Consider the following 19,173-nt stretch of genomic DNA (forward strand, 5'->3'; position numbering starts at 1 on the left):
ACTTGCACATATAGTTTACAGTTTCCCCCATGGAACCTTCAGCACCTCAGTATATTTTTGTTTTGTTATTTTTAGATACCCTACAGTGCTTTGTCCCTCCTAGTGGCAGTGATATTTCTTTCCTTTGGGCCTTGAAGTTTTGACTATAAATAAAGGCTACCTAACAGTTACAGGAAGATTGTCTTTGAGAAAGTTCATAACTAGGTAGACATTCTTTCATCACTATTTTTGGACCCACTGCCTTTGCCACTAGCATCACTGCACTGCACTACATGCTTGAATTACCACAGTCAATTATCATCGCCACTGTCTTATTGTTTTCTTCACATCACAGTGACTTTAAAAAATAAAAAAAAACATATTGAGGTACAAGGCCTTCGTGTGTCCTCCACTGATCCACTGTACTGTGTGACTGGACTACACATCAGAGGACGTTTTTATACCCTCCCGAGCTATAGATCTTCTGATAACTGATTGGGATTGCTACATGCTACTCATCTGTTTCTAAGTCATTGTCATTTTAATTGTCCTGCTATTTATATCATAAATACATCTTGCTTTTTTGATGCTCAGAGTGATTGTGTTCTGTAGTCTTGCGCTGCAAGCAGTGATTTGTGTTTTGTTATGATTTTTATTACTCCTTTTTAAATAGTTTAATGAATTCCATTTTTTTTATATTCAAATAGCATTTACTACACTGTTTACATTGTTCATCAGTTTATATTAGATGCATGTAAAGAATAACTATGAATTCAGTAACAGCAAATTGATGAAAAACTTTATAAAAGAGGCAGAATTAAAATATGTAATATTTTTTACTGTCACCCGTTAAGATTCATCTTGGTCGTAAATTAGCATCAAAACTAATCTGTAGATATTTTTGTTGGGCTAATAGCAGATCATGTAATAAATTCAAAGTAAATGCTCTAACCCCAGTATACTATCTCTCGTGTTGCAATGATATATTGCAATGTCCTTAAACTTTGGGTGATTTTTCATACTCTCAGGTTGTGGCCTGCTCTGTGGGAAGTCACTCATGTCTGTCAGTAGTCCAACAATGTCAATGCCGTGGCTTATGTCAGTCACCTTGGTGGGATAAGGTTTAAAGCCGCAGGAATGGAAAAAAAAAATAGTATCATGGCAATTGCTTCACATTTTTAGAATATTACCCTGCGTTTCCTATTTTGAATATAAGACAAAGATTCTGATCACATATTTCCCAAATGTCCCTATTTAGGGCTAGAAATTGCTCTGTCCCTATTTTTTTAGGAACTCCATATTGTTGATGTGTGAGTGTATAACTGAACTTCACATTAATAAAACTCACAGTAATGGGTTTTTAAACTACAGTAAATGTGTTTAGGAATCAGTCTGTGTAAATAAGATATGTTGTTCTTGTAATAAATTAGATTTTATTTGCGTAAATTGTTTTTATTAAGTCACGTACAGTTTCTCAGAATAGCTCTGCTTGTGGCTACATGCCCACTCACACCCCTTAAATTAAATTGTCCCTCTTTGTCCATCTGAAATGTTAGGAGATATGTGATCACAGGCCTGTTCAATGTCAGGGTTATTCTCCTGAAAAGAGAATTAAAGAATTTAGACATATAGGCATATTTGAAAAATTATTCAAGTCAGTTATGTTTTCATTGTAATTTGAATTCCAGACAATTTGCACTCTATATAGTGCTAAATCTCTTCACTAGATCTGACCTTTAGAGCGTAAGCTTGTTTGGGCAGGGCCCTTGTCGCCTGCTATTACTGTATGTCGTATGTGTTTTCTTAGAATTAAATGTTTACCTTGTTTACCTATTGTATAATGATGCTGAATATATTGGCACTATGTACATAATTGTAATTGGCAGTCACAAAATGGCCGAACCAGTGATCCATAGTCGCTGTACTCCAAGGTCATTTTTTTGTCTTCAAAATGGCTTCTTTAGAAAAGGTGTACATGTTAAAATTAAAGGACAGTGCTCATATGGCCAGCCTTGTAAGGCTACAGGCAGGAAATGTTCCACTAGCGTCAATTCAGCTGAGGTTGCAGGTGGCTATATCCAAAATTGATGTGGCAAAAAGGTATACAGTGGAACTTCGGAACTCAAACGGTCCCGTTCTCGAACAATTTGGAAGTCGAACACAAATTTCAAGTAAAAAATGTCTTGGTACCCGAACATCAAAGAGCCGCTCACTGGGGCCATGTGACCCCTCCATTAACAGTAAATTGCTTTTTGAGAAGGCTTTCTGGAAGGTTCTTGTCATTTATGGTTTAATACCATAACTTGTCAAAATTTGAAAGGATTTACCTGTGCTCTTCAGTTACTACAAAATTCATGTTGATGCCCAATCAGGACTGGGTTCAACTGACACTCTGGGTTAGAATTACTTTTGTAAATATTAATATAGATAATGCAAATCAAGCTAAATTTAGAATGATAAAGTAGTTACCGTCATTTGACGTTTGTATATTAGCTGTAACTTACCATACTTTGCAGCATCTGCAGTGATCTGTGCCCAGACCAGGAAGTAAGTCAGCCAATTATAATGCTCCTTTAATGACCGTGCTGAACTTATCACATTATAGGAACTGCCTGCGTTTCAGGGCGTATTTTAGATGAACCACAATTCTCTCAGGATAGAACAAATACTTGTGTTGGCAGAAGGAAGCCTAGTTTCTCTAAATCTCTGAGTGCATACATCAAAACACTAAATATCAAATTGCAGTGATCTGAAAACTGAATTTACCTATATATACAAGAGCTAAATTGAATAATTTAAACAAAAACCTATTTATATTAGGTTTGATTTTACATTCACAATTGATATTGATCCTCTCTGTCCCATTCCCTATAAAATTCCCTTATGCTTATAAGAGAGTACCAATGCTTAATAAGATAGTATGCATCCTGTAGAGAGAGAGAGACACAATCAAATACATGCTCTTTGAAAGTCATATCAAAACACTGTCATTGTAGCTACTGTGTCTGCATCTTCCTTGTAAAATGGCTGCCTGAGCATTGTGGTAAATGTAATCCACAGAAGCAGCCATGTTAAAGACTAGCAAAAGGTAACATTGATGGGCAGCCTGAAAGGGGCGGGGCTCCATTTCATTCTCTGGAGATACCTACCCCGCGGAATGCTTTGAACACGTGACGAGGAGCCGGAACGGATCCTACTCAGACACATGCTTACTGTTGTGCAAGAACACGGAAGGTAGGAGTAAAATAGAAGTATTCTTGGAGTATTTTGTCAGCATGTGAGTCAGCGTGGAAGATACAGTTGGGGAGTATTGTGAGAAGGCACGTGTTTCCATCTGATACAGTGCATACAAATTGATAAACCTTGCTTCACACATTTAAGAGTATCTGACCGGCAGTCACTGTGTTTTAGTGAGTTGGTGGGTGTGTGATAAACAAAGCTTGAAGGGTTGTGAGCACAGAAAATATGTGTGATGGCATTATGTGTTCTACATACAGATAAAATAGGCAGTTTCCTTTGTGTGGAAACTGGATTAGTCCTGAAATCGATTTGTGCTGATATCTATGTAGAAAGTGAATTGGTGTTGTATTGGTGAATGTGTATGTGTGAGAAGAGGGAAATTGGTGATTGGTGTTGCCAAGAGTGTATTTATAGTATAAGGTTAATCTAAGCACCATACCCACATTGCTGAAGTGATTATGGTGTATAGTCAGACCAGTTACGTTTTTTTAGTTTGTGAGCTATTTTGTATCCATACTCTGGGTACGTTCCCCTGCCTTTCAATCAGGCAGCCACTTACAAATGTCTTCATATTATCTATCAATTTATCCAATGTGTCATGTTTGTTTGGATTGCACCAGCAAGTCCTATAGACCGTTCTCTTTGACCAGAGCTTTGTCGGGTTCAAGCGCACACATAGAATTGTGTGTGAGGCCTTGTGAGAAGTATTGGATTGGTCCATTTCACATAGTGGTACATGAGAGATGTGTCCATCATTTTGGTGCACAGCACTATCAAGTAAGTTGCCAAATGCATTCACAAATATGAATTTAAAACTTGTATGTGGAAAGGGAACTGGTGGTGGTGGTGTTTTACGCTGCAGGTATCCTGCCTGGTGAATTAAATAAATGTAAGAAACAATTCAACCTGAAGGTCAACTTTGTTTATTTTTTAACAGTTTTCATTGAGACAAGAATAATGTTGCACGCAATCAGTTTAATCATGATCAAATTTGACACTGAAACAGCCACAAAATGTTTTTCAGTATAAACAAAATCCCATTACCCCCCCTGCCCCCCTGCCCAAGTCGCCAGGAATCTACTTGTCTCTAAGGCCGAGTAGGTTAATAAACAATAGGAGGTTGTCGCCCTGGTAACTTGTGAACATACACGATTGGTATGCAACACCTTTTTTATTTAGCATTTTAGACCTTTCTTAGAAGAATGTTTTTGCTCTACTATCTTATTTGCGAGAGTGCTTCTACCCACCCCATCCAAATGGCATGGATGATTGTGGAAGCTTTATAAAACCTCAGTGAGAACATCCCGTTATGTAAAAGTGACTTTCTAGCAGCTGCTAAAGTGATTTGGATGAGTTCAAAATATACAAATAACTTAAACAGACAAAAGATTGTAATGATGTTTCTCAGCTTTTATGGTACTTTCTGTTCATACCAGGAAGTGGCTCAGGCAATCAGGATGACAATATTTTATTCAAGGGTTTTATGGGACGTATATAGGGTTATTCAGTAAAATTTGAGTTTACTTACCTAAACCTGTCCGTCACGGGCACCGTCCTCTTCGGCGCAGATGTGACTGCTGTACTCTCGCGCATGCCTCCATAGACACAGCCATTTCCCTGCAGCTATCACTGATGATGACTGCAGTGATTGACACTTAGGGTCCACTTTGTGACAAAGAAAGTCAGGCGGAGGAGAAATACAGAGACAAAGTCTCTGTATTTCTCTTGACTGGGTTGGAATTCCAACACAGTCATATAAGTATTTAAGTATGCCGTTTCAGAGAAATTAGACTTGTCTGTTAACAAGTCAACCAATCAGAGTGCTCTAATCAGATTTTAAATCGTGGGAAAACCTGTATAAAGTTTTTTTTTCCACCTTGAAAGCTCCTTCGGGGCAAAGTCTTTGTGGGACTCACATGTCGGTGATTTGTACATATTCCAAATCCTATACTTTTGTATAGGGTTTGGATGAAAAAAGGGCTGGTTTTAAATCAGACATAGTACTACTATTCCCAAGGAATGAGTAAAATTTGGTGGAGTCAACCAAATTTCAACCAGAATTGGCGTTAGTAAATATGAGATTTGCCCTTCTGGAATGTGCCCATTTTCACAGAATCTTGTCCATTTACACAAACTGTGGTGTGGATTGAATGCCCCTGATACTGGTTAAGTGGTTATCAGCTTGATGTGCTTTCTAATCACAGTTTCAAGGGACACTCCAGTGCCAGGAAAACATCCCACCCCCCATCCCATGTTGCTGAAGGGGCGCTGGTTTAGGGTCCGCCCACGCTCCTCCCCCGCCGACGTCATCCGGCGGGGGGACCGATTGCGCACGCGCATTAGACCTCTCCATAGGAAAGCATTGAAAATAGCGTGAGGACGTCCAGCGACGCTATAGCACAGAAAACCTGTGCTATAAACCAGGAAGTGCCCTCTAGAGGAGGAGTTATGAAAACTGAATATTTACAGTTGCAGGGTTAAGGGTAGTGGGAGTTGGCAACCAGACCACTCCAATGGGCAGAAGTGGTCTGGGTGCCTGGAGTGTCCCTTTAAAGGCTCAGGTTTTTGGGGTGTCCATTTAATCTTCCAAAATTGATAATGCTGGAAAATAAGCTCTGTATGCAAACTTCATTTTTTTAGTTTTTAATATTTTTCAGTAAAATTGACCTTTTGCATCCTCTTTTGTAAAAGTCGATAAGTTCTTAAAGTGGCACTACCAACCCTCCTACAAAGAATACATTTGTTTTCTATAAAGAAAGAGCCATAGAATGAAACTAGCTAGAGTTTGTTGGCTTAAAGAACACTATAGTGTTCGGGATACAAACGTGTTTTCCGAACGCTTTAGTGTGCTCTAGCCGTGGTCTCTCCGTGGGTGTTCCTGGTTTCTTAGCTGAGATCATCAAGATCAATAATGTCGGCCAATCTAATGATTCTCCGTATGAAAGCATTGTGAGGCTAGTGCAAATGCACTATGAGACCATCTGATTGAAATAGCCTGGGTGCCTATAGTGTCCCTTTAAGTGCTAAATTTATGTTACCTTGCTGTATATTGTGTTTAATACTGCTGCAAAAGTTGAGTTGTTACTTTTAGTTTGCTTTATTTTATTGTTGTTCTCCTATTTTTTAGAAAATAAAAAAATCAGACAACCCATACCTATTCCTAGATTCAATATATCAACAAATGTCATACAAAGCACAGAGCAGCATTTAATTAATGTATGTTTATGCGAGTTCCCATTAACATTTACTAACACCTTCCGCAGAACGAACTGCCAGCAAAATGTTTGATTTGCTGGTAGGTTTGTTGTACCCAAACTAACTATAATTCTTTACAAACTGAATAGACTGATGCCTTTTCTAAGGCTTGCATCGTAATTTAATGATCACACCTGCTCGGGGATCCCAGAGGTAACATAGAAAACGCTTACCTTAAATTAAACAACTAGGCACAATATGGAATGATAGATGCCTAATCTGAGTATTTTCCAGTAACTTCTTGTTTTGTTTCCCATGTACATGGAAATTTATTTTTAATGCTTCTGTTTTTAACATTTATGAACAGGAATAGTTTTACTTTTTATAATCTTATTTTAAATTTAAAGAGATACAAAATGCATGCCCCTGCAGTCTTACTGCTCAATTGTCTGCCCTTTAGGGGTTAAATCACTTTGTTTGTACAGCCCTAGTAACACCTCCTTGCATGTGACCTACAGAGCTTTTCTAAACACTTCCTGTAGAGTCATCTAATGTTTACACTACCATAATTGTAAATTATGAGAACTAGAACTTAGAACTTCTAAGTATTGCAATGTAAACATTTCAGTTTATTTAAACTTGCAATGTTTATACTATGAATATTATGTATATGTATGATTTTAGAGGATTATATATAGGGGGATAGGCCTGTCAACCCAGACAGTCACCGTGCAGCCAATCCAGTCGGTTTGAGTCATGTGATCACGGTGTCACTGCCTGGTTTCTCAGGCAGATCCCCTGATTGCAATTGGAGCACAGGGTAAGTATCCTGGCTGGAGGAAAGGCCAGATCATTACTGTGTGCTATGCTATGCTGCCCTAATTCCATTTTTAAAGGGACACTCCAGGCACCCAGACCACTTCTGCCCATTGGAGATGTCTGAGTGCCAACTCCCACTACCCTTAACCCTGCAAGTGTAATTATTGCAGTTTTCATAAACTGCAATAATTACCTTGCAGGGTTAACTCCTCCTCTAGTGGCTGTCTACTAGACAGCCACTAGAGGGCACTTCCTGGTCTATAGCACAGGTTATCTCCAGCGTCGCTAAAATCCCCATAGGAAAGCATTGAAAAGCATTTTTAAATGCTTTCCTATGGAGAGGTCTAATGCGCCTGTGCGGCATTGCCGCGTCTGCGCATTAGGTCTTCCCCGCCAGCTGGCGGGATCAGTCTCCCCTGCCGGCTGACGTGATGAAGGGGAGGAGCGTGAGTGGAGGAAGAAGCAGCAACGTGGGACATGTCGCTGCCTCTGGTAAGTCACTGAAGGGGTTTTCACCCCTTCAGCAACTGGGGATGAGAGGTGGGAGGGAGAGGGGACTTGTTTTCCTGGCACTGGAGAGTCCCTTTAAGCCCTCATTTTGTAGGACAGCATAGCACGCCCTAACGACGGGACGTGGTTAATATTACGAGGGATTCCCAGTACCCCAGCTCAATAATGATGCCAACACACCATAGTACCAGTGAATCCCCAACTCTCATGGCAAAAATGTCAAAATCCTGTTCTTAAAGTCCCCTAAATATATTTGGGCAGCATGAGGAGTGTGTTCCATAAGCTTTTCCTATAAATAAAAAACAAAAACATTTTTTTTTCACACCAAACAATGCTACAGCCAAATTAATTTACAACAAATAAATATATACAGGGTGGGTCAATATCTAGAGTAGGGTCTAACCCAGGGATAGGCAACCTTCGGCTCTGCAGATGTTTTGGACTACACCTCCCATGATGCTTTGCCAGCATTATGTGTGTAAGAGCATTATGGGGGATGTAGTCCACAACATCTGGAGAGCTGAAGGTTGCCTATCCCTGGTCTAACCGGTAAATAACATATTTGTTAGTAGTTATTTTTATTTTTTTTTGCAGAACATATACTGAGTCTTGGGAGATTAATTACGTTTAATTTCATGAAGTAAAAATAGTGGAATTTTATTTATATGAAATTTTGCGATATGATTGAAAAAATTTTACGTCCTGTAGTGGAAAATGGTCCTGAAATGTGGTTTGAACAGTACGGGGCTACTGCCCATACAGCAAGGGCCATAATCGTTCTCTTAGGACCACTGCTTTTTTTTGGATGATTTAAAAAAATTCCCAGATTAATTGGCCGCCACGTTCACCCGACCTTTCAGCTTCCTGTGGCAGTATCTGAAGGAGCGGGTGTACGTGAACAAACGATGTACTTTTGAGCAGCTCAGGGAGAATATTCTAAATTCGAGTGCTTGTGCACTAATGTTAGCTAATGTAACATTGCAATCGAAAGATCCCGACTCTCTGTACCTAGTCAAACAAATCTCCATATGTAAAGCATTCATTGTATGTCGTATCATTGCAATTGGTTCATTAATAAAAAACATTTTATTGACCTCTCAAACCCTACTCTGAACTTCCCCTTAACATGTATAAAAATAGATTTTTTTTAAATCTTGCACATTTATTAAAAAGAAAAAAAAACTGAAATCATATTAACATAAGTATTCAGACCCTTTGCCATGCCATTTGAGATTCAATTCAGATTCATCCCATTTGTGTGGATTATCTTTGAGATGTTTCTACACTTTGATTAGAGTCCATCTGTGGCAGATTAAGTTGATTGGACTTGATTTGGAAAGGCACACACCTGTCTATATATAAAGCTGTAAATTAATATCAGAGCAAAAAAACAATCCACCAGGTCAAGGGAACTGCCTGCAGAGCTCATAGAGAGAATTGTGACAAGGCACAGATCAGGGGAAGGCTACAATAAATTTGACTGCATTAGAGGTTCCCAACAGCACAGTTGCTTCCATGATTCTTAAATAGAATATGTTTGGAACAACCAATGCTCTTCCTAAGGCTGGCTGCCTCGTTAAATTGAGCAATTGGGGAGAAGGGTCTTGGTAAGAGAGATGACCTAGAACCCAATGGTCACTCTGGGTTTGCTCCAGAGATAATGTGTGGCGGTGGGAGAAACCCATACCTGCAACACCCCACCTGGTCTTTATAGCAGACTGGCTAGAAGGAAGCCTCTCCTCACTGCAATACACATGAAAGCCAGCTTGAAGCACCAAAAAGGATGCTGAGAGAAACAAGATTCTCTGGTTTGATGAATTGAAGACTGAACTGTTTGGCCTCAATTCAAAGTGCCATGTCTGGAGGAAAGCAGGCTCTGCACATCACCTTCATAATATCATCCCAACGATGTAGCATGGATGTGGTAGCATCGTGCTTTGGAGGTTATTTTTCAGTGGCAGGGACTGGGAGACTAGTCAGGTTTGGGGAAAGCAAACACAGCAAAATACAGAAATATTCTTAAAAGGACACTGTAGACACTTTAACCATTTACTCTGATTGGATTGTCTATAGTGCTTGGAGCCCCTTGACCCTGTTTCTCCATTCAGTGTTAAATCCTTTTTGAGCAGTTTAACACTGAACGAAGGTCCCTGGCCACTCACAGCCAAGCACAATCGCTGGAGGTACGGCTATGGTAAAGATCACACTTCCTTCTAGCGATACCAATTCATACCAGCAATGACAACTGTGATAGGCTAAAAGTGGTCAGCTGACACTCTAAGCCAATCCCAGCCACCCATTGCTGCTCAGGCTAATGTTTTCTTATTAGCCCAATCATGGGCTGCTGAGGACTCTCGTTTATCATAACAACATTAGAAATAGTTTAACACCAAATAAAAGTATGGCACCATGAAATTCGACTTCAGTGAGATAAAGCAGTTACAGTTTCTATAGTGTCCCTTTAATGTAAACATGGCCTGTTGTGGTAAATGGTGTACTCCCATTACTTTTTAAAGTTGGAAACTAACTAGATGTGTAAACCGGTATTGCTGTGAGTGTAATTAAGTCTGAGTTGTTGTGGGTGTACAATTTCCTTTTCATTGTGACATCCTGCTACATGCCGCCCACAAAGCAAGGGGAGCAAGCAAATCTCTTGCTTTGCCATGTGTCAAACCACTGGTACTGTACGGGGTTTAATCCAACTAAGAACAGCATATAACCTACTATATATGTTGTCATATATACCATTCCCAGATCCAACCTCTCCTAGTCACTGTAACAGGATTGATGCTTTCACCTACTGGTTAATTACACCCAAACAGAATGCAGAATTCACTGCTGGGTAGGCTTGCTAAATAATTAATGTTGTTAAATCTGATGACACATGAGGATGAGTTTCTCACCTGAATTAACCCTGTCATGGACAACTAAGAGGAGGAGGTGAAACAAGACATATCCCACAGCCCTGGTTCTCTAAGGGTTAAACCCCTGCACTCCTTCCTTTGATTATTATATAGCATGTAGGGGGTTCTACTTGTCTGAAAAACGGCTGCTTATAGATTCATATATTTTTATTTATGATGCATCCTGTATGTGTGTGTTTGGGGAAAAAATAATATTTTAATACTTTTAATACATTCAGTATCAGATGAATGTTTTACGCTAAACGGGATGATTACAATAACCCCGTAGTGAGTCGGTTCCTTGCATGTAAAAGTAAAAAAAAATTAAAAATCTCCATAATAATTCTTGTTTTCACCTAGGGATGCAAGACCGAACATGTTTTCCTGTATACATGTCACTTCTACGTACTGGTGGGCAGTGCATGTAAAGTGCTGCCATTCAGTATTTCAGGGCATATACATTGAATCCCTAATTTTTCTCTCCTGGTGTATATAGCATGCGGAAGTGGTAATCTCTCCGGAATATAACGTGTGGGTCTGGCAACCCTGCACGTTGTCTCTGACTGTCTGAAATCTTTTTTGGATTTGATAGCCCCCAATTACGTCCACTGGGTCTAGATATCACACCATACATCACAGTAGAAGACTGGGAGAAGGAACTTTTCACTAATTGCTCATGTTAAAACAGCCTGGTCCATTCACATTATTTTAACATCTCTTCCTTTAATTCTGCAACTCCCAGCATCACAAACTCCCCCTTCTTTGATGCCAGCATTAACCCCTTCTCCGCCTGGTTACATTGCAGTTCAGTCTTCCTCCTCCTTAGCAGGGGAGTGTCGAGTGTGTGCTGCAGACATTGCAGCCCCTCTAGCATCCGCTGTTAAATCCTCCCCTGGGGGGGCCCTAGGCTTGGCTCCAGCCCGGAACTAGAAGGCAATCCCCAGGCATGAGTGCAGGGCAGCCCCCCTCCATTCATCTCCTCGTCTCCTCCGTCCGCAGACGGCGTCCGTATTGAGCTTTTCCATTGATAATGGGAGCTTCTCTAAAGCAGCGAGAGGAAGGCTAGAGATGGATATGTTGGTGTTCCCCTGGGGTTCATGGGTGATGGAATTAACACAGCCTGGCACTCTACCCTCGCTGTGTTTGTTTCCATGGTAACAGCTACGTACAAGCTCTGGACAGGCTGCATGACACACTTGCAGATACATTAGCTGGGAAGGTTTGGGTATCGCAGCACCGGACAGGCAGAAGCACCCACTGCACTGGGTAAGTGGAAAATCATTCCTTAAATCGAGTTTGGGATCATTAAACGGACAGGAGGCAGTGGGAACTGCACGGCTCATTTGCCAGTCGAACCTCAAACTTGCAGGTTTGTTACCACCGCTTGGGTGCTAAATATATCATTACATGCAATACTTGGCACTCAAGGCAAAGATTAACTGGCAGGAGGCATGAAAGGGAGATTTAACCCTTCAGATGCTCGTTGCTAGTGCAGGCGGCTAGACTGTGAATGGCTGGTTTTATTTTAAGATGAATACATACATATATCTCTATTTTTCTTTTTTTTTCTTTTCTTTTTCCCCCCCTTTCTGTAAATTCCAAGGTATTGTTGCAAACCCGAGCCATCCATCTGTGTACAAATGATATGTCCTGTGCTCTTTGCATTTATCTGTGTGCTTTTATGGAGAGGCTCATCCTTGGATGTGCACAATGAGGCTTCATGTCACAGAAAGGATCACAGTGATGTCTTGTTCTCTGCCGTGTGAACTTGTTGTTTTTTTACCCATTGCTTGCTCTCCTGATTGCTGAGAGTACAGTGCTGGGTTATTATCGTGCTGCAAAAGGGATTTATTTTAGCTTTGACTCCAGTACAGTTAAAGAGTCCGCCTGATTTCTCCTGTGTGAAGTGATATCTGACCAGCTGTTCAGTGCAAATCCCAGGGAAATCCTCACATACAGCACTCAGAGAGGGCACTGCGCTCTCCAATTCTGTTTTCAGACCACCTGTCCTGAGCTGTGCTGAAATACACAATCTGGGACTGGGGGATAAGACATCTTAGCCCTTAGGGCAGTGATGATCACACTTTGCACCCCAAACAGCTTGTCATCACTGCTGTAAGGGAAATGTACTCTCCGTAAAAATCCAATGCCGCTCTGTAAAAAGCTCTCGTTGATAGGCAATACTGGACCTTTAAATCTGTGGGCAAGTCATTGACGATCAATCCATTCATAACCTGAACAGTGGACAGTGGGGATCCCTTTCATATTCACAAAGGGATATTCCCTCCTTTGTGTAGTTACAAAGGCTAATGTGTCCTTCTTCAGAATGGATGGCAACAACACATCTTTGGCAACTTAGGGTTAACCTTGCCATGAGACGTCCTTTCTCTTTTTAGCACTAAAATGGTTAATACCCAGTTACATTTTTAACATACTATCTAGACATTAAGCACATATGACAAGTGTCCCTGTTTAGGTGGGACAGTCCTTCTTCAGTACAAATCCCTTAAAAAAAATGTGAAGGAGGTGTGAGAATTGTTGGTGTTTCTGAGTGTGTCACAGAGCTCCATAGCAATAAAACTCATAGATATATGCCATTAAACGTATACTGTTCGGTGTTTGTAGATCAAATACTGTGGTCTTCCTCTAAAACACTCTTTCCGTTGCGTAAGTGGCTTTCCACTGATTTTTGAAGTCGCCTAAAATGTTCCCTAATAATCAGGCCCCAGATCCCATTGGTCACATCTTAAGGAGTGCCTGTCTGGGCGTTTTGGGAGGTATGCCCTAGTTGTGTTATTAATGCGATCATATGTCACATATTCTTGGTCTAGACATTTATTTTGTGGATTAAGCTATAAATAGAGATAAAAAACAATGTACACTTATTTTGCAATTGTCTATATTTAGATGTTTAATCAATAAACCCTACATGGTTTACCTCCAATGTGTGATTTGTTGGGAACTTTAAAGTGAGGTTTTTAAATGAATTGTAGATATTTTAGGCCAAAATAGCCATGAATAATGAATAATATTTCCAATTCCCACCAGTGATGTGGCGGATGAGTGACATTTCAAATTCAATGTATATAACTTTTCACAGTGTTCACCGTTTATATCATTCCCAGTACTGAGACTCTGGAAGGGAAAAAAAAGACTACTATTAAGATATGGATTAATTAATTAAAGTTGGCCTCCAAGTAACCATAACTATTACAATGAAGTGGTTATGGTTATAAAAGACTACTGATGCCATACCTGGGATCTGTGTCAAATCTTTTCAAATCGTTTGACACAAATTGCAGCCTCCCCAGGTGTCTGTGGCCGCGTATGTGAGGAGGTCCATGAGAAGATGACAACATGAGACATCTACTCTAGTAGCGCCGCAGCTTTCCTCTTACTTTAGTTGCGTATTTGCTTAAAGCAATTTTATTTGGTGAAAGCAGAAGGTCTCTGGGGCCCCATGGAATAAGTGCACTGGGCTGGTAAGGGAAATCAAAGCTCTCCACTATCGGCCCATGAAGTAAAGCAGCACTATCTACATGAGCCATCAAGGGCGCATTTTGCCTTAAGGCCTATATTAGGGCCTACATATAAACCTTAGGGTTGCGCCGATCTTGGTGCCTTCACATCTCTGATGTCAACCTCTGTGGTCCGCATGTTCCTAGTACTACCGGCAGTGCAAGCTTTAATTGATGAGGGATTGGGCTATCATTCTAAGGTGATGGCAGCAATTTCACCCAGTTTGTATCTGAATGAAGAATGTATTTGAAGTGGACTGTGTGTAGTGTCCCTGCCAAATGCCCCTTTAATCATACAATCGTATACATTGCATGGTTAGATTCGCATCTAGTGGCTGTCTACCAGACTGCTACTAGAGGTGCTTCCTGGATTTTCACAGAGTCTGACTCTGTAAAACGACACTGGACGTCCTCATGCTTTGATGATTTAATGCTTTCCTGTGGGAAAGGCCTAATGTGCGAGCAATCCTCACCGCGCATGCATATTAGGTTCCCCCTCGGCATTGATGTCAGAGGAGGTGGAGAAGGAGCCAGCACCGAGGGACATCTCAAATGGTTTAACCATAAAGTTGTCTCCAGCGGCGATGTCCACTCCCTCCGGCAGCATCCTGCTTCTGAAATCTCTCTGAAAGAGGCGTTGATTGGCTGAGGGCGTCTGATATCATAAGTTAGGTCTAAAAACTTGAAAAAAGGTGGAGCTACCAATATACCCCTCTCGCAACGGTCGTGGGAATAAGGCATTATTTTGCTCATGGTCATATAACATCTGTGGAGGATCCTCTATAGACATTTATTGTGTGCACCTGTGCATGCGCGAGAGTACAGCACTGATGTGGGCTCCTGGTGAATTGAACATCTGGACCTGAGGAAAGAAGATAGTGGTGCCGGCGCGGAATGGCATCAGGTAAGCATAAGCCACCAGAGCTACACCTCCGGCTACTGCACTCCAAGCAGCAATGTCACCTCTAAAGTCCCCCAAATGTGACAGGGGGGCTTTAGACCTTAACCTTTGAAATATTCTGCATGCTGAGACTTTAGCTTTAAAGACATCAAAATCATTTTAACTTAATGGAGTGGTTTTGGTGTATGTATCATGTATTCTAAATATGGAAAATTGGGAGGTATGATTGAGCAGTAATATCGCAGAGGCATGATCTATACCAGGGGTAGGCAATCTTCGGCACACCAGACGTTGTGGACTACATCTCCTGTGATGCTTTGCCAGCATCATGGCTGTAAGAACGTTTTGGAAGATGTAGTCCGTAACATCTGGAGTGCTGAGATTGTTGCCTACCCCTGCTCTATACACTAAAACTGCTAAATTAAGTTGTTTTGATGCTTAGAGTTTCCTTTTAATAGCAGTCACATAGATACACACATATATATTTTTGTATAGTAATGTGATTTAACCATTTTATCACCATCCTCTGTCAAATTTCACAAATGATATGTGTCCTGCTACTGTAAAGACCACAAATTTTTATATTCTACTATATCTTCCGAGTACACCAATACCCAAATGTATACCTTTGCCAGGTTTGTGGACAACTTAAGTTTGTGGGCCAATCAATGACTAATGTTTGGCTGCCTCATTATTAGGACATTGGCTGACAATCATGGCATAAGATTGTCTCCCACAGTGGTCTCAGAAGTGGACAGTCTTACAGTGATCCTGATGAAAGTCACTGCGTTAACCGAAATGTATATTGTATTCTGTGTTCCTGCTAGCCATTGTCAAGTAAAATCAAGTAGTGCCCCATGTACACTCCGGGTTTGTTGTCACAAATAACAAGTGGTGCAGGTCTTGTAGTATGTCTCTGTCCATTCCTAAATACCAATTTTTCATATTCTTTCCGTTTTACATTGTTGAGGAATTTGAACTTTATAAATAAACTGTAATTATAATAAATGCTATATCATTATCGCTTTCATTATACTTGCCACTTCCTGTAATATTTCAAGATCAGTTGCTGAATTATTGGTGACAATTTGTCAATATTGAGACAGTTTATGTATCATTCCTCCTGGTGATGTATTTCAGTTTGCCATTTGTCTAGAGATTTGTAATTCTATCGTCCGTACCTACAGATGCATGTTCTAAGTTCTATCGATAAATATGACCGAGCTGGCTCACCTAGTTCTCTAAATTTATGAACCCCTACAAACAATTAAAGCGCAGTGATAAACAAAGTTCCTTTACTGGGTTCTTCTTTACTACTTCCACATGGAGAATGTTGCAGTTACATAATATGCTTTTAGTACACTGTCAAAATTAGAACATTGAAATTGAACACTGTTCAACATTTTTTGTAGGATGCTGAGCACTCTTTTAATGACTTTGGCAGTCGATATCATGATGCAGTTAAGTCGAGGCATAGCAAGGGCATACAATGCAAATGAGGAGGAGAATCTGAGTTTCTGTTTCTTTAGCTCTCTAATGCTGGCTGCCATGTACAAAGGGCTGTGCTTCTAACAATAACAATGATTGACGGTAAGCCAAAATGAAGGTGCAATATTCCAGAATAGATGTGTTAAGTAATTTTAGTTTTCAGACAATCACACATTTGTCACACATTTGTTAAAGGGAACCTGTCATGATATAATCAACTATAGCTCTTTTAAAAGAGCTTCAATATCTATCTATTCATCGCACTAGCAGTTTTGCTAGAAAATATATAAATTTGGACCCTGACATCTAGACATTGGACTCTTAAAGCGGCACTGACATGCCAAACTTATCTTTCTTTAATCAATTCCTCTTCTCTCCCTCTGTCAGGATCTGTTCCTTTTTATTCCTGTCTGCTCTAGTACTTTAAAACATAAGACAAAATAGGGACTACTTTGTCTTATGGAGGTTTCTTGCGACTGTTAATCTAGGACCAGCGGAGGAACAAAGTGTGCTTTATTTCTCCACATTTCTCACCTTTCCTCTGTGATCTTGCGATGCTTCCTGTCAGTATTCCCGAACGTCCTGTCACTTAGACAGAACGCCGGCGAAACTACCTAATTTCGCCCTAACAGAATGAGAACAGCTTGTTCATTCATGTTAAGACGCAATTCGGGACTTTGTTCGTATCGGAATTTTATTCGAATGAATAAAACTCTGATCCTATTCGTGCAGCTGCTTAGTATATAACTCCCTAATTACCACCGTATTAGGGAGCTATTCACCAAAAGGCTAAAAGACCTAAATTGGTCTTTCAGCCAATTTACTAATACTAAGTAAAGATTACTTAGTATTAGTAAATTCGGCCCCTACTCGCTATACTGCCTAGTATGAATGTCTAGTCAACAGTGAAAAACAAAACAAAACCCCCAACCTGTGCCACGCGAGGGGGGCTATTAAACTGAACGGGGGACCTATTGTCCCCCTCGGCCCCCATCCCTGAGCGGCGGGTGGGGGCCCAATATGAAAATGGGGGGACCTATCGTCGTCGTCCTCGGCCCACACCCATGAGTAGCGGGTGGGTGCCCTAAATTATAAGAAGGGTAGGGCCTATTGTCCTCACCCCTCGGCCTCCACCCCTGAGCGTCAGGAGGGGACCTAAATAACAATAAGGGGGGGACCTATTGTCCTGCCCCCACCCCTGAGCTGCGGGTGGGGCCCTAAATAAAAATGTTGGGGGGGACCTATTGTCCTCCCCCTGGCCCTCACCCATGAGCGGCAGATGGTGGCCCTATATTAACATGTTAACCCCTTAAGGACACATGACATGTGTGACATTTCATGATTCCCTTTTATTCCAGAAGTTTGGTCCTTAAGGGGTTAAACCCCCCCAGGTGACTGGGGTCCCCAAGTCCCTAGTCAACCCCCCCACCCAGAAAACAACTAATTAACCCCTACCTACCCCCCTCACCTTAAACATAGTGAGGGAGGAACAAGAGAACTAAATACTTGTAAAATAATAAAAGTCCATAATACCCGTCGCACTTTGAAAATAAAATAAAAAACCCGAGCGTAAAAGAAAAAAATATATGAAAAAACAAAAAACTTGCCGCCAATAAATAATCCATCTTCACCCATGGAGCACCGTGCAGAATGAGCTCCGCAGGGCAGGGAAAGGCTTATAAAGCCTTCCCACGACCTGCAATTAGGCTCAGAGCGCTCTGATTGGTTGGTTTAAGCCAACCAATCAGAGTGTTCAGACAGGTAAATAGAGAGACTGACATGTAAGTCTCTACATTTACCTGTCACAGCACTCCAATGCTGTGTAATTTGACTCCTAACAACACTCTGATTGGTTACCATCAAACAACCAGAGAGTTATGAGTCAAATTACACCGCATGGGAAAATTCCAAAGAACTTTCCCACGCTGTGTAAAATGACACAGAGCACTCTACATTTAGAGACTCACCTGTCAGTATCTTCATTTACCTGTCAGAGCACTGATTGGTTGGCTGAAACCAACCAATCAGATCGCTCTGAGCCTAAACCACCGCTCAGGGGTAGGGGCCGGGACGGAGGACAATAGGTCCCCCCCTTATTGTAATTTAAGGAGTGGGTGGGGGCCGGGGAGGACAATAGGTCCCCCCCTCTTATTGTTATTTAGGGCCCCCACCCACCGCTCAGGGGTGAGGGCAAGGTGGGCAATAGGTCACCCGTTCAGTTTCATAGCCCCCACTCGCGCGGCTATTAGCAGTACAGATGCCCCATTTACTACAGGAAATAAGTAAACAACATTCTGTTACAATTCATGTTAAGCAACTGTTCTCTTAACACCGTGTTTACTCACTTTATATTGCAGCCCTCCTCCCTGTAACTTCAGACCTTGCCCTCTTGCTTAGTACAACATAATCTTTGTTTACTACATAGCATATATAATGAGTCTGAATGGATAACCATTTTTAGCAGGCCACATGGCTGGATTAGGATTATGAAGGGTCAGCAAAAAAAAATCTATTTTTTTGCCCAAGTGATTAATTATCTGGCATATACATATGGAAATAACTGAACAATAGCCACACGAGGGAATACATCTTTTGCCAAAATGATAAATTATCTCTGTGA

At 41.0% G+C, this 19,173-nt stretch overlaps 1 protein-coding gene across 2 annotated transcripts in view; it reads left to right on the forward strand.

The window, feature by feature from the left end:
- The window catches only part of FOXN3 (forkhead box N3), a 220,076-nt gene that overhangs the window by 79,763 nt on the left and 121,140 nt on the right, over nucleotides 1–19,173 (forward strand). The window contains exon 1 of one of the 2 annotated variants that reach the window (XM_063440081.1): nucleotides 11,856–11,912. The exons of the other annotated variant lie outside the window; for it this stretch is intronic. The gene's annotated coding sequence lies outside the window, so the exon portion shown is untranslated. Of the gene's footprint in view, nucleotides 1–11,855; nucleotides 11,913–19,173 lie in introns of those variants that run through there. 2 annotated transcript variants of the gene reach the window in all.

This window comes from Pelobates fuscus, chromosome 13, assembly GCF_036172605.1.
Source record: "Pelobates fuscus isolate aPelFus1 chromosome 13, aPelFus1.pri, whole genome shotgun sequence".
NCBI classification, from domain to species: domain Eukaryota; kingdom Metazoa; phylum Chordata; class Amphibia; order Anura; family Pelobatidae; genus Pelobates; species Pelobates fuscus.